This window comes from Kogia breviceps, chromosome 4 (genome assembly GCF_026419965.1).
Source record: "Kogia breviceps isolate mKogBre1 chromosome 4, mKogBre1 haplotype 1, whole genome shotgun sequence".
Classification (NCBI taxonomy): domain Eukaryota; kingdom Metazoa; phylum Chordata; class Mammalia; order Artiodactyla; family Physeteridae; genus Kogia; species Kogia breviceps.
Window position 1 is genome coordinate 85,464,987 of NC_081313.1, and position 16,479 is coordinate 85,481,465.

General features: G+C 32.4%; 1 pseudogene; it reads right to left on the reverse strand.

The window, feature by feature from the left end:
- Positions 1 to 13,699: 13,699 nt before the first annotated feature.
- Positions 13,700 to 14,494, reverse strand: LOC131755705 (protein BTG4 pseudogene; annotated as a pseudogene).
- Between the last annotated feature and the right edge of the window lie 1,985 nt (positions 14,495 to 16,479).

The following is a 16,479-nucleotide window of genomic DNA, read 5'->3' on the forward strand; positions in this document are numbered from 1 at the left end:
AATAGTTCTGATGAGATGAGCAGCTACCGATAAAATGTCAACCTGATTTTCTGCTAATATATATACCAATCTAACAGAAAATCTAATTCAGTGTTTGATTATCATATTTAGGCTCTAAAGTTTGATATTGAGAACTTGAAATATCATCTTTCAATTTCTACCTAAATTTAATTGTAATCCAATAGCTGTCCATTCTTTCAAAGTAATAGAGAAATTGTTGCAAAGTTCTCTAGGGTTGCGAGTCTACACCAGGGTTGAGAGTCTATGCCAGGAGTGCTGATTGTATTGTCTATATGAAAGAATAATTCAAAGGCCACTGCACTGTGAAAAGAATCTTTGAAAAATACACTAATAATTCTGATTTTGATACTATATATGTATGTGTTTATGTGTATTGTTTTATATGATGTATGTATTTATATATCTGTCTATTGTAATACATATATATATGCATATTCATTTTGTTCTGAAGAAAACCAGGTAGTTTTATTCTTGGATTATAGTCTATTAGTTTATCATTGTCTAAGCAGTCACTTGAGCGTTAGATGATAATACAATCATATAAATAGGCAGAAAAATGGCACAATTTCTGCAAAGATCTCTAAATGGAAAGGGAATCATCTCAAAGGGAAGTAAGATTTCTTTTACTCATTTTCCTGCATTTCAAGCAATTAAGAACAATAGGAAACCACTAAGCTTTTCAAAACCTTTCAAGAGCACAAAGTAGTTTGCAAGACAAGGTAATTTCTAACTATGTTAAATTGAAGTAAAAAACCTGGAAGGAGACAAAAAGATAAAAGGAATGTTATCAAACTCAGAGTCAGTAATAAGGAATAAACAACCTGTTAGGAGCACAAGTTCTTTTAACTTACACTTAAAATATTTGGGCACAAAATGATGTAAGCATTTCCTATTACTTACTCTTCTGTCTTTGAGCCCTTATTTCTTGCTAACTATGACAATTAAGCTGGCAGAAATAAATTTGTTTTCATGTCTGTAGGAAGGGTGAAGGAATTTATTATTTTAAAGTATGATTAAGATCTTGAGTGTTTTACGTATTTGAAATTGGGGGAACCATGACAGACTTACAAAAATTATAAGAGTAGTAGTGGAAATAACAAACCCTAGAATTAGAAACATAATATTTATTGAATGAGTGAGCAATAAATGAATTAAATCCATTAATGAATATGGGCTCCCCAAATGCAGTTTAGATCTAGAAATAGTTTTGTTTTTAAATGAATGTTTTATGTTTAAAAATAAAAAAGAATTAAGATGAATATCTATCTAGTTGGAATTAACAAAACATGATATGTATCTCATCTCTTCTAACAGTCAAGCAGATATCACTAATTGATAGTGATGTTTTGAGGTTGAGAGCAGCCACAGAATCCCTGCCCATTCCATTTTTTTTAAAAAAAGAAACAAGTTGAATGAATTTAGAAATAAAACAAGGGAAAATGTTGTTCTTACACTTAAGGAAATGGACATACATCAATATTACATGCTCATAGTCATATTAAAAATTAGCCACAAAGCTAGGTCTAAAGTGGAGTTAACTTTAATGTTGTATAAATGCTTAGGGTGAGCTACGTGTCTATGATTAGGCATTTGGCACTTTAATTGTAACAATCAGAACATGTCAAATAAAGATAGAATATTTTGATATATCAAAATCTTGGTACCAGCAATAAGTTCAGTTTCTTTCTCCTCTATCTCTCAATTTCCTTCCCACACTCTAGTGTACTTTTGTGTGTATGTATGTATGGAGAGGGGCATGGGAGAGAGGAACCAAGTAAATATATTGTCAAAGTATTCTCCATATCACGTTACAGAAAATGTTTCTAACTTCAAACACAATTTTAACAGTTACTCTATGGTATCATACTGAAGGAATTTAGCACACATTTTGAACATCTTTGGAAAGCTATGTAAAGAAACAAATGAGTAGAAACATCATATAGACCTACTATATACTTTTGTAATTAGCCAAAATATATTTGCTTTCATCAGGAAATACATTCAAAATATTTTAGTGAATAACAGGTCAATGAGAGACATTTATTTTATACTCAGGTAAACTATATTTAGAATTTACATTGTATAGTACTTCGTCTGGCAAATTAGTGGATGAGGGGTGCTGTTATGAGTTAGAGGAAAGACCTCATTCTACACCTGCCCATGTTAATTGCCTTGATTTGGGTATATGTGGAACTTTACTTCCATAAAATGAGCGGTTTTGTTTTGTAGATTTATAAAGGTATTTCTAAGCCTATATTTCAATTGTGAATTTATATTATGTCTAAAATGTACTGTATTTATTATAACATTCACTATAAAATCATTAAGTGAAGTAAAGAATTTTGAAAATTTCACATCTCATCGATGTTTATAATGTATAATCTCCAAAGTCTCCTTTTATATCTGAACAAGTTATTCTATTAAATTGTATAAAACATTTTAATAAATCTATCCAAGAGCTTAGAAACACAAAAATTCATCAAAATAAGTTTCACTAAATGTCAGTAGGGAACCAAGTGTTAAATAGGGTTAAAGCACTTTTCCATCCCTGACATGACACAGTCCAGATTATGCATTGTAAGGGAAAGTGTATATGAGACATGTTCAGCACAGTGGAACAGGAAAGTCTGCCTAAGGACAGTGGAGTGGAAAATAAAGGGCAGAGGAGTATGGTAGACCAGACAAAACGACAAAGCATTTGGTGGATTAGTAAATAAAGGCATCGAAAAGAGAGAAATTTAAAAAATAGGTTTAAATTCTTTCTTTTAAAAAAATCAATATGAAATAGTTTCATGATGCTAGTATTCTAGTATCAAAAAGTTTTTTGCAAAGTTTTATTTACAAGCAAACAGCTGTATCTTCAACGTACATACTAAAATGTTGGGAAAATACCTTTTGGCATACTCTTAAGTACAAACATCTTGACCAAATGAACTGGGAAAAACATAGCAATTTCTGATTCTAACAGTCTTATATTCTTCATTTTCCCCATGCAATTCAATACTTTATTTTGATTAACTTGGTTGATGCCAACATGTGAAAACATAATTAAATTATAGATGTTTCAAGATTAAAGAATTAAAATTCTTCTGAATTTCCATCATGAAGATTTATCTCTGTTTTCTCTTAGGAGTCTTACAGTATTAGCTATACATTCATGTCTTTGGTACATTTTGAGTTAATTTTTTAATTTTAGTGCTAAGGGTCTGATTTCACTCTTTTGCATGTGGATATCCAGTTTTCCCATTACTATTTGTTGAAAAGACTGTCTTTTACCTATTTTGGCACCCTTGTCAAAAAACATTTTTTCATATATGTAAGCATTTATTTCTGGGCTCTGTATTCTATTCTATTTGTCTATATATTTGTCTTCTTGCCAGTACCACACTGTTTTGATTCTATCACACTCAACTGTAAAAGACTGAAAACTGTCACTCTAAGATTAGGAATAAGGCAAGAATGCCTGCTTTTGTCATTTCTTTTGAACATGGTACTGGATATACTACCCAGAACAATTATGCAAAAAAGGGAGGAAAAGCCATCCAAATTGGAAAGTAGTAGTAGAATTATCTCTGTTCACAGATCTTTTAAGTAGAAAATCCTAAAAATTCCACAAAAAAATTAGAAATAATAAATCCAGAAAAGTAGTGGGATACAAGGTTAGCACTCAAAGTTATTTTGCATTTCTATACACTATGAAAAACCTTAAAAAGAAATTAAGGAAATAATTCCATTTACAGTAACATCAAAGAGAATAAAATACTTAAGAATTAACTTAACCAAAGGAGTCAGGATTTGTACCATGAAAACTACAAAACATTGCTGAAAAAATATTAAGACATAAATAAATGGAAATACGTCCCATATTCATCAACTGGAAAACTTAACATTGTTAAGATGTCAATACTACCCAAATAGTACAAATTAAAAGCAATCTCTATCAAAATACCAATGACATTTTGTTCAGACATTGAAAAACCCATCTAAAATTCATATGGAATTTCCAAGACACTTTGAATAGCCAAAACAATTTTGAACAACAAAGCTGAAGAGCTTATACTTCCTGATCCCCAAACTTAGAAAGCTACAGTATAATTGTTTTTTATATTTTGTACCAGGTGTCTAAGGAATATAGAAGTCATGAGAACTGATTGAAGAATAAGGATCTTGTCACTTTATGCTTTCATTGTGTCCCCCTATTCCCCTACCACATATTACACATAGTATGTTATAGCACTCGGCAGATTTTACAAACACTCATTAAAAATTAATTATGCCTGGCTTACTGGTTTACAAAAATGTTACACCTCTACCAAAATATTATAAAAGTTTTGTGCTACTGGTGAAAAGAAAAAAAATATTTTTATCATTTTATTTTTGTTTAAGTTGGAATTTTAGATGATTTTCATCTTTAAATCATTTATCATTTTGTAATTGATGTAAATAAAATCACACTTCCTATCTATCTTTATAATGCCCAAGTGGACCAAGTCCAAGATGGATAACAATTTATGAGGGTTTTCTGTCCCTTCATACCTATGAAATCTTTTCATTGTGAAGTCTGACTTGGTCTCATCAAACTGTAGTAACACCTCTCCCCCAAATCAAGTTTGTTAGCATTGTATATTCTCATGTATATGACCTAAAAATTCACTCAACTTCTACATGCATTCCTATTCCCTCTTACACCCACCTCAGAGTAAAGCAATTTTCAGGATGGAAGCCCACTTTGATACTTCGTTTTGCCAGTATATATGTAAGAGTCGTTAGCAGATTGCACAAATCTTCCCCAAATTCTTATTTAAGTAATTTGATGTTATAGACTGGGGCCCACTATCTGATCATGCAGTAAACATAAATAAACTTGAGTGGACCAAATTAACTTCAGTGATTCAAGGACTGAATATATTGACATGAGCAATGAGAAATTTACCCCCACCCTAAGAGTTATTGGTATAATTAAGAAGAAAAGCAGAGGTCAACGTCTGAGTTTTGCTAATTTTATTGATGATGTTAATTTATATTGAATCATGAATTTATGTTGAATGGACTTACCAGAAAACAGTTTGTTTTTCTTTTCTATAAAAAATGTAAAACTAGTCTGTTTTAGGTTGTTGTACATGATGGATTTGACCAGTGCGATCACTAACAGCCACTAAAACAGAATAAACTGTGGTTCAGCATGCATAGATGCTTCTACTTAATCCAGAAATGAGAAAAAAATGTACAGAAATCATCAGGTGCCTTGGATTCCAAGTCATCAGTACAGGCTTTGAAAATATTCCTGTCTGTATCCACTCTCTCAACCTCAATGTCGTACCTTCTTCTTGTTTTTCAGAATAATCATATTATGAAACAAAATGGCAAATATCAAATTCCGGTGGATACCATCGTTCAACACAGGATAATCAGGCTATCAGGGAGATTTACTAAGGCATCTCTTATTCTGTACTCTTCTTAAAGTTGTCTTCAATTTTGGACTATTCCTTTAATTTTTCCTTTTGGTGCTTTTTGGTGCTTACCCCCAAACCTCTAAATTTTATGTCTGTATCCATTGGTGATATTGACAATATCCCTGATATGTGAAGACTTTGTTTTATTGTGTTCCAGTGTCGGTGATGCTGATAGTGTTATTATTTTGATTCTTATCTTCTTAATTACTAACAAACTTATACTCCACAGAAACTGAGTTTTTATTTAAACTTAGTATCCATAAATCTCACAAAAATATGTCTAAATATCAGAGTTGTGTGTTTAATAATTCTCCCACAACAATAACATAACTGAATTTTTTTTTTTGGGGGGGGGTCTGAGATATGTTATTTCTTTGTTTCTTTTCCTTTGTTTCCTCTAGTCTTCCTATTTGGTATGCTTATCAAATACACTTTGGTCTATGTGGATTAATATAGCATATGTATAATTTTTAAATCAAATCTCATCTTCCTCATTCCTCCTATCCCTTAACACCATAACTATAAAGTGTCTATTTTCTCTATATTCTGAGATATTTATTGTCTTACTGCCTGTCTAGTGAATTTTTCCTTAGGCATATTTTTTCCCCAATTACACTTAAAAAAACAGCAGCTACAAAATGGAAGAAAACATTTCAAACTACGTATTAGACAAAGACTAGTATCTAGACTACATGAATAATGTTTCAACAAAACTTAATAAAAGAACAAGAACCCCATATAGAAAATGGGCAAAATATATGAAGAGACTTTTGACTGAAGAGGATATATAGATGACAAATAAGCACATAAAAAGATCTTCAACATCACAGTCATTAGGGAAATGCAATTTAAAATACCACAATGAGATAGCAGTATATACCTAACTGAATGGCTAAAATTTAAAAAAAATTAAAAAGTGTAAACACCAAGTGCTACCAAGGGTATGGAAAAAAACACATCATTCTATTCTGCTGGTGGGAAGGTAAAATGGTAGATCCTCTCTGGAAAAGATTTTGACTGAGTTTTAGAGTCATTTAGTGTCTAGATTCCAGAAACAATCAATGCACTCCTTGGCACTTATCCCTAAGAAATGAAGAATTACTTTAGTAATTAAACCTGTACCCAAGTTTTTTTTTTGCAGCTGTATTTATAATGTCCCAAAACTGCAAACCACACAGATGCCTTCTAATGAATGAATGAATGAATGGTTACCCAAACTGGTACATCCATCCCTTACATACTTTTCAGCAATAAAATGGAATAGATTATTGATATGCACAAAAAATAAGATGACTCTCCAGAGAATTATACTGTGTGAAAAAAGTAAATCCTAAAATATTAGATAGCATATTATTATTTTTAAAATCTGTTTAACTGACAAAATTGTAGAGATAGAGAACAGCTTAGTGCTTGCCTGATGTGGCTGTAAAAGAACAACATAAGGGATCCTTGGAGTCATAGATATATTTTTAATTCTAATTATGTTAATGCCAATATCCTGGTTGCAATATTACACTACAATTTTGCAAGATATTCTCATTGGGGGAAAGAATATATGTGTTCTCTATTATTTCTTAGAACTGTAGTTGAATCTATAATTATCTTAAAATTTTAAGAATTTAATTGAAGTCAAATCAACTGTAGTTTTTCACTCATTGATATAAACCTTGATTGGACACAGGGTTCAAGCACTAAGATTAGAGTTAGTTTCCCATATCATGTGCAGCATTTCTAGTTCCATTTATCAGGAACTGAACTTTCAGCTGCCACTGCCTATTTCACACCTACGGCACAGCAAGCCCATGTGTTATCCACTGTTATGTTTCAATTTCTGTTCCTTTTTGTATGAATATTGTTTTTGAGCCCTACTCTTTTATTCTTCTTAAAAATTAGTATGCTGTCTACCTGTTTCTATATTTTCATGCATACCTATGTCTATTTATCATACTATTTATTTACTATGTGATATTTATGAGAAGTATCTCAGTAAGAAAATATTTAGAAAATTTCTTGGCCCAACATTCTTGCTCAGTGTGGCATATAAATAAATGTATGTTGTGGCTAATAATTACCAGAATAGAAATGTGTTTGTAATTGAGAGTTTAGAAGTTTAAAAAATTAGTTGCTTGAAATAAACAGTGGCTACTTGAGATACTGAAATTTTTTTTACCTGTTGTCTATGCTTTACCAGTGTGGGGTAACTGGATGCAGAAATTTCCTTCCTGAACAACTGCTATAGACCAGTCAGGGAGCAGGATGAGCATAATTTTAGAAAGACATAGACCAGCAGCACTTGAAAGATTATGGAAGCCAGAATTTGCCAACCATATGGCTGAGAAAATTAGCAGCGATAGTCGTAACATGGATCAACTCCATTGGCATTGGAAGAAATCCTACCCTTCTCTTTCTGATCAAATATAATCTAGACAAGGTGAAGGCAGGGTACACCAGTAGAATAATATTAGATTTGCTACTCATTTGCTGGTATTTATTCAATAATAAAAATGTATTCATTCAAAAATATTTATAGGGTAGCTACTTGATATTAGATATCGTTATAGATAATGGAGATTCAGGAATAAACAGAGGTTGTTTATTTTTGTTTACTATCATGGTGCTTAAGTATTATTTTAAGGAGATAATGGAACAGTGGTTAGAGTTCTTAAGGATTTAGGGGATAATGTGATAAATAGTATCTTGGTTGGGGAGGGAGAAGAGAGAAATGTTTTACCTAGTTTCTTGAAGAATTCTCTAAAGCGTTGACAGTTTAGCTGAAATCTGAATAAGAAGAATGGTCTCTTGATGAGCTCATTTGTGCAGAGTTACTTTCAAACAGAAGCAGCAAGTAAAATGTCTAACAAAAATTACTATTCTATCTGCATTCAGAATGTATTTTCCCAGGGTAAATACAAAAAAACCATTCTTGTTAAATTGTTAATTATTAAGAAAGATGGACTTTTCTTCCATTTATAATAGTCCCTCAGATGTTTTTAGATATGAGAATTCCTAATTGTGTCTGAGAAAAGTGGAAAGTTGCATTGTTGACTTGTCATCTCCCAATATATAAATACACATTAAGCTGCTACGTTTATTTCTGCTAAACTTATGTCCTAAATGCTAGAAACATCTTAGCAAAAAATGTGGAAAATTTGAGGCCTATGTAATATCTATAAGCAAACTTTTTCTTATATTGTGTATTCTAAACTATGTTAACACTTGCCAACATTTCCTCATTAAGATATAAGGCGGTCTGATGAATATAGATCTTTCACTGGCAATTTTCTGGGAACAAGAATAAAAGCCAATTCATGAATGACATGGATACCTTCCATAAGGGTGATGTGTTGAACACAATTTTACAGGTTAATAGCTTACTCCACTGTTTTCTACCATAGTCTTAAGATATAACTCACCTCTAAGCACCAACTGGCATTATTAATCCATGAGATGGGTAACAGTGGAGGACTAGGCTGACAAAGAGAGGTGAACAGAAAAGAAACAGAAAAAGCCAGGAAGAAAGGGAAGGAAAGAAACTTGAGTTGTAAATGTCAAATGGAAAAGAATTTAAAATTAAATGCTGCAAGCATGAATGAACACATTCTAGCTGTAAAAAGAAATTAAACACAATAGGGTATAAAATTAAAGAAAGCAAAATGTCCTGATCACTATCCCTTTCATAGTTATGATTGTTATTTTCCTAGACATTTATATTTCATATTTTACATTTTTTAAGCTCTGGAGGAATACACATATTTTTCACTGTAAAGGTATTCTAACAGCAAAAAATGAAAAACAAAACCAAACACTGCCATAAACCCTTAATCACCAACACGTAATTTAAGTTTCCTCATAAGAGGTAACAATTGACAACAGCTTGGGTATATTCTTCATAAGCTTTTCTATTCAACATGTTAGGGAATTTTTGATTTGGGGGATGTATAACTCCACATCTTTCACCTCTTCTTTCATACTTTATGCTTCTGGATCCTTTTTTTCTCCTGGATAATAGTACTAGTTAGATATAAACTCTAGTTCATCTGGCCTGAAAAATTAGAAGTTGAGAGAATCTATTCAGTTTTCACTTCACTACACCTCTTACAAAGTGGAAAAAAAGACACTAATCTAGATACTCATATAAAAATATAAATAATATAAAAATAAAATATAAAAGTTTTACATAATTAATATTTTTAGGGAGCCATGAATACCTGAGTCTTGCCTTTACTCATATCCCCTACTCCCTGACTCTAGGACCTTCAGGACTATCAATATTCACAAAGAATTACAACATCACAATAATAATTTTGGAAATATGTTGTGACCTCACAGCCAAAAGCTGACAACTCCACTGAACAAGGAAACATATGTAAAGCCCCCATTTTTACTGAAGTTCATTAGGCTAAACTCCATTGCAAGACATTCATACTCCTTTCTCCCTCCTGTCTAACCCATACCTAAAATCATATTTCATTCTGGCCACATGACAGAGCTGTTGTTATGAGGTCGGATGACCAACTAAAAAAAAGATGGTCCTCAGTAGGCCTCTTTGGGCTTAATGGTTAAATCTATGAATGAACCCTGAGAGGTCTCTTGTCAAAGAGGGAATTAATTCCATAAGAGGGAAGGCATGTCCAAATACTACTTTTTAAGTACTTGTTACTATAATTTTGGAAATCTTGAGCAAAGGTTTGGGTAGTCCAAGTATTGCTACTCGAAGCATATACTATGTGTCAAGGTATGACTTTTAATGTATTAACTTAAAGGCTTTTACTCTATTTTACTGTCTCTCGAATTATAGCCAACTAAATTTTCTAATATAGAGAGGTTTTATAAGATAAATATAATGCAAAAAACTGAAAAATGACTGAAATTTTGAACAACAACTCTTACAGAATGTTTAAAGATGCAAACTGAAATACTCTTCTATTTTAGGTAATCAAATTTATAGGTCCCTTCTATCAAATTTCTTCTTACTCTATTAGTCATAGTCAAAAGAGTCAACAAAGGGTATGACTTTTCTCAGTAGCTGCACTGTGAATCATCTCCAAATGGAAATTATAGGGTTTCTTCAACATCTCTAAGGAAGGGTTATGTAGACTTCTGTATCTTGACATTTTGAGATGCATAACATAAAAAATTTGTAGTTATAGTCTCTGAAGAGTATCTAGATATTATAAATTTACATTTTAATAGTAACTTGAGCTATGCTAAGGAATGAAATTTGCCTGTCAAAGTATAGAAACCTATCAAGACTTGCTTTTACAATGTGTAGAAGTAATGAAGCAGCCATTAACTGAAGATATTTAACATAAAATCATTCTGTTTCAAAATGAAGAAAAGACAAACACGGGTATTTGTCACTGAATATGACTATAATGGTATTTGCTTGGAGAAAATTTTGGATTGACTAAGACATATACTTACCAAAAGGAAAATCACACTAACAAACCTTAATAAAGTTATGCTTTATTGAAATGCATTAATATAAACTTCTGGTAGATTATCAAAGGCTCTGTAATCACAAAATACTCCCTGCATAAGCAACTGAGTTTAAGACTTTTTAGCTAAAGAGTTTTAGCATTCAGTCTTCAAGACCACATTAAATATATTCAGATTACCTTTGGAATACTTGGTTCAACACCTTCCTAGCAATGGTGAGATGACAAAAACCAGTGGTCCATCAGTGATACTCCTTGTTCACAACACTATGTAATGGAGTTTATAGGGTAATGCATTTCTCTCCTCTAAAGGGGAAGGCAATGGATCAATGATATAAAACTTGAAAACTTAAAATTAAACTGCCATTTAAACTGAAGGTTTTAATTAAGTGCATCACTGGATTAGCCTTTTGAAAATCGTTGTCTGATCACAAAGGCCATGACTCTTCATGGTCTTGAACTGCCTATGACTCTTCAATACATATTTTCCCCAAATGCTCTGGGACAAATGGGAGCCCAAGTTTCACAAGGGCAGGTTTTCAGTATCTTGAGATGAGAAAAATAAGTTGTCTAAAGATTATTTCCAGTTGAAGCTCCAAACATTGTATATCTAAGAGAAGACATTCCAATGTGCTATATGCAATAGATGACCTTAAAAAATCCATGAGTATAACAAAATGTCTTACAGCACCATAATTTGTTGTGTAGCAACAGTATATAGAACAGAAGTGTTGCAAGCATGAAGAAAAAAGCATGAAATAAATTCAGGGTTACATTAGAAAAACCAAGGGCAAACAGAGGACAGGATTTATATAATTGCCTGTCTTACATGTCTTTACAATGACTGATAAATTAAAATGTCTGTGATATTAGGCATTTTTAGTAATCATTAATCAGTGCTTTAATATTTTGCATATTTCTCCTTCACTTGACTTATCCAGGTAATTAGACCCATTTTAGGGGTAAAGCTAAGAGGTTATTGTGCATTTCCGCCTTCCTTTATAGGTACTGAGATGAGTCCATTTCAACTTGACTTCTTTCATCAGCATTTCCAACCAAGAAAGAAGAGCCACTACCAAGTTCTTTTATGCTTTTGTAACAGATGACCAGGTAATTCAGACTACTTTTTCCACTGAGGACAATTTAAAAAGCTAGAGGGCTGACACTTAAAGAAATTGGAAAGTGAATCATGCAGTGAAGAATCACCATGCATTCTACAAAACAGAGAAGTAAATTCAAACAAACTTTTTCAGGAAATCAAAGCAAACATTTTCTAATACTTCTATAAGACCAGAATTATCCTGATATCAAAACATAACTATACACAAATATCCTCCGTGAACACACACAAAAATTCTTGAAAATCATATGATTATCTCAAAATGTGCAGAAAAAGGTTTTTAGCAAAAGTCAACATCTAATAATGATAAAGAGCACTAGGCAAAACAGGAATAAAGACAGTTTCCTCAACCTGACAAAAGGCATTTATGAAAAATCTATACCTGATTTCAACCTTAATGATTATACTCAGCTTTCACCCCAAAACCAAGGAAAAAAAGCAATAATGTCAACTCAGTTTTCAATAGCTGTGACTCACGAGAAGTTTCTTCAAGATGCTGCATAACACGATTAAGTTCAAATAGACTACTGTCCCAATAAATCACTACTGAGAAAATTTCCCTAAAGAAAAATGTCCCAAGTGAAAACTTAGGTCCTAAGACCATTGTTTGCATCTGAGGCTCTGTGATTGGTAGAAAATCAGAAACATGTGTAGAATACAGACAGTTCCTCAAACAAGTTGTTACTGAGCAGGCAAATATTAGAGATGCTTAGTCCATTAAGAAATAACAGAACAAGTATTCAAGTTTCAATTTTGTCTGTAGTTGGTTGATTTTGAGTAAACCACTTAGGAGAATAGTATCCAAGCCCAGACTGCTGAGACAAGTTTGTACCAGCTAACATTTATGCTTTTTTTTTTTACTGCTCTAAGATTGTTAGGTAAGTAATCGGCATTTACATATGTTGATGAAACTAATTTCCCTTAATCAGGCCTAAAGCTGAGCAGATGCTATTTCTCCTTTTCATTGCCTTTTCTCCTATGAAAGCATGTAATTCTGCCATGAAACTATGCTGGAAATATGTGGATTTACTACTTTAGAGTCCACAGTCGACCTTGTGACACACTTAAAATTGCTTTTTTGAAAGCACCGAGGCTGCATAGATGAGGAAGGAGTTCAGCTCTCCTAACTCTCTTTATGAGAAAAGTTTATGACTTTAAAAAAATGTCCTCTTTAGTTTTCAGGGAAAAGTTTTTCCAGAATCAAGCTTATATACAAGATCATATAAATATATATATATATTTATAATTTTACATTGACTTTGTTTGTTGTGCTATTCTATTTTTTTAGAGCAATATGCAATCATATCTTTTGTAACCACAGCAAAAATTTTACGAGTTTTAAAAGCACTTTGACTTACTAGATATATTTGTATTAATGAACTTCAATCATTGTTAATTTGAAATATATGGGATGTTTATGCATTGTCCAAACATTTCCAACTGATTCTAAGGACTTCATACTATATAAGCACTTTATACTGTGTTTAAAATTAAAATAGTATATTTCTTTAAACTGTTACTTTTCATAATTCATCTAATTCAATATCTTCATTCTGTTACCTTGTTGGGTACATTGATTAGTGTTATGCAAAAATCCATATAAGATTAAATAAGAACTAAAATTAAGACAGTTATGATATGTATGAGAGGATTTACCATCATGCACCCTACTCCATGTTGTGGTTATTGTTTCTGTTTCTTGAGCTTCTCAAACTTAGGCTCATTTTCATTTTAGAGAAAAATACAGCTGCTCGTCTGAGCTCTATCCCACCAAGTGCCCAGCCAGTGTATTTTGTCTTGACCCAGTGGTACCTCTCCCCTCTATGTATAGCAGCAGACCTATGACCCATAGGGTTCTTATGCAATACATGATAAACATTTCCTAGGAGGCCCATATGGCCATCACCATATTCTTTTCCTAGGGGATTTGGAACCAAGACTGAAAGAACTCTTTCAAGTTTTCAACCTGATAAACACTCTTTGGATTGCTGACTTCAGGAATTATCTGAGGTTATTTGTTACAACTTTCTTCACTGGAGGAAATGCCATAGGAGTAGCCCAAGGTGGCTCTCTTAAAAGTGTAACTGATTTTTGGGAGAGTTCTCATTCTTCCCACCTGCCTTTAAAAGTAGCAATTACAAATGGATGGTTTTTCTCATCATACATACAGCACACTTCAAAGTGAGCTACACATATGGTCATCTCCTTTGCAAGTCCCAGGTGAGAAGAATCACTTCATTCTCATCACAAGCCCTTTATAGAAGGGCTTCTTTATTCTAATTGTTTACCCTGATACACCTGAAACCTTACCTATGGAAGGGCCCAAGTACCAGTGACTTTTTTATGTTTCAAACAAGATTGTTATCTGCTGTTCTATAAAGTCTTCTATTTGCTGTTTACTCATTTTATGGTTTTTCGCTTAACCTTATGACAAAGAAAACTGTTGCAATTTCATCTATCATGATTCAAGAAAAATCTGTGAGGATGTCAGCAAAAACTCTTTAACCCCAACAAAAAGTGGGCCAGAATTAGAAGACTAGATTTTCCAACTCACCCAAACCTCTATAACATTTTAAAAAAATCACCATCCATTAGCCCTGAAATTTGAGATGATATCATTCAGTTTTAAATTCACCAACCCATTTCTAATAAGTTGTTTATGCACATGGTACAATATTCAAATCTGCAAAAATTTATTCTTGAAAGTAATTAACCCTCAGTTGTCTCCATCTGCCAAGATGTCTTTCTTTGAAGCTACATCTATTACAGTCTATGAAAGCAACACCCACACAAACACAGAGGCTTAGAAAGCGATTACTTATTTGTATTTCATTATTTCAAATTTTTTAAGTTAAAAAATTGTCTTAAATCAACATTTTTGTGCACATATTTTCCATACATGTAAATACAACTTTAGAATAAGCTTCCAGAAATGGGATTATAGAGACAAAAGGCATATTTGAAATTTTGGATAGTATTGTAAAATTGACTCAACTAAAGTCAACTTCACACATACACACATACCTTGTAAACCATATATTGTGTGTGTATTTTGCCCTTTTGCTCTGATACGAAAAGTATGATGTATTGCATTAGTTTTCTATTGATGCTTTAACAAATTTCCGAAAACTGAGTGGCTTAAAACAATGAAAAACAACTTACAGTTCTGTAGTTCAGCAGTCCAGCCTGGGTCTCACTGGGCTAAAAGAAGATCACAATGTCAGAAGAGTTACATTCCCTTCTGGAGTCTCTAGGGCATAATCTGTTTCCTTGTCCTTTCCAGCTTTGAGATGATGCCCACAGTCCTTAACGCATGGCCCCCTTCCTCCATCTTGAGTAACAACAGTTACAGCTCTGCGTGCCTTTCTTCAACACTCACATCTTCCTTTGACTCACTCTCCTCTCTTTTCTACCTTTAAGTACTCTTGCAATTAAATTTGATCCACCTGGATAATCCTGGGTAATCTGCCTATCTTAAAGTCAGCTGAGTAGTGAGCTTAATTCTAACTGCAACCTTAATTCCCCTTTGTCATGAAACTGAATATATTCAGATTCTGAAGATTAGAATATGGATATCTGCGAGGCAAGGGGCATTATTCTGCTTACTGCATAAATAGATTGAATTTCCATTTATCTTATTTCAAATTAGATTGATCACATTTTAAAGAAATAATTTGATTCTTGTTGCTTCTTTAATAAAAATTAGTGCCCCTTGTATTTAATGTATTTTATTTTGAAGGTTATGTAAATGTGGAAGTATAAGATTGTTCATCGAAGTAAAAATCCTTCAAGAGGCATATCTTTCAGCTGATCTTAAAATGAGAAGTTTAACAAAGTATTTTAATAAAAATGTCTTGAATATATTATTTATTCAAATATTAACTATAGAGAGTCATTTTGGTACATTTTCTTTCATGGTTATTGAAAAACCTGTTTTGCCTAGTCATTTATTAGCTTTTCAAAGTTGTTTCAAGTCCGTAAGTTTAAGGGAAAATAATTTTCTGCTATTGATCCCCTTAAGATTAGATAAAGGAAAATTCAGCTTCAGCTGAACTATATCAAATTCAGCTAATTTCCTCCATCCTGGTTTTCAATCGGCTGCAAAGATGGTTTGAGGAGGAGCTGAAAATAACAGCTATCCTCTTGTGAGCTTTAACATTTGCTTTTAAGTAGACTGAGAATAAATTCAAATGCAAAAGTGGAACATATTTTGAAAATAAAACACTGATTTACTGCTTGTATCTTCTATATTTTAATACTATATCAGAAGATTAAAATTACTGAATACTTGGTTTATGGTTTATGTTATATATATGGTTATGTTATATATATGGTTTTTTATATATATATGGTTTATGTTAGGTGAATATGGAAGGTTGGTGAATATGAAAGGTTCATTTATAAATTACAAAGAAAAATATATGCACATTAAAATTCATCTAATTCT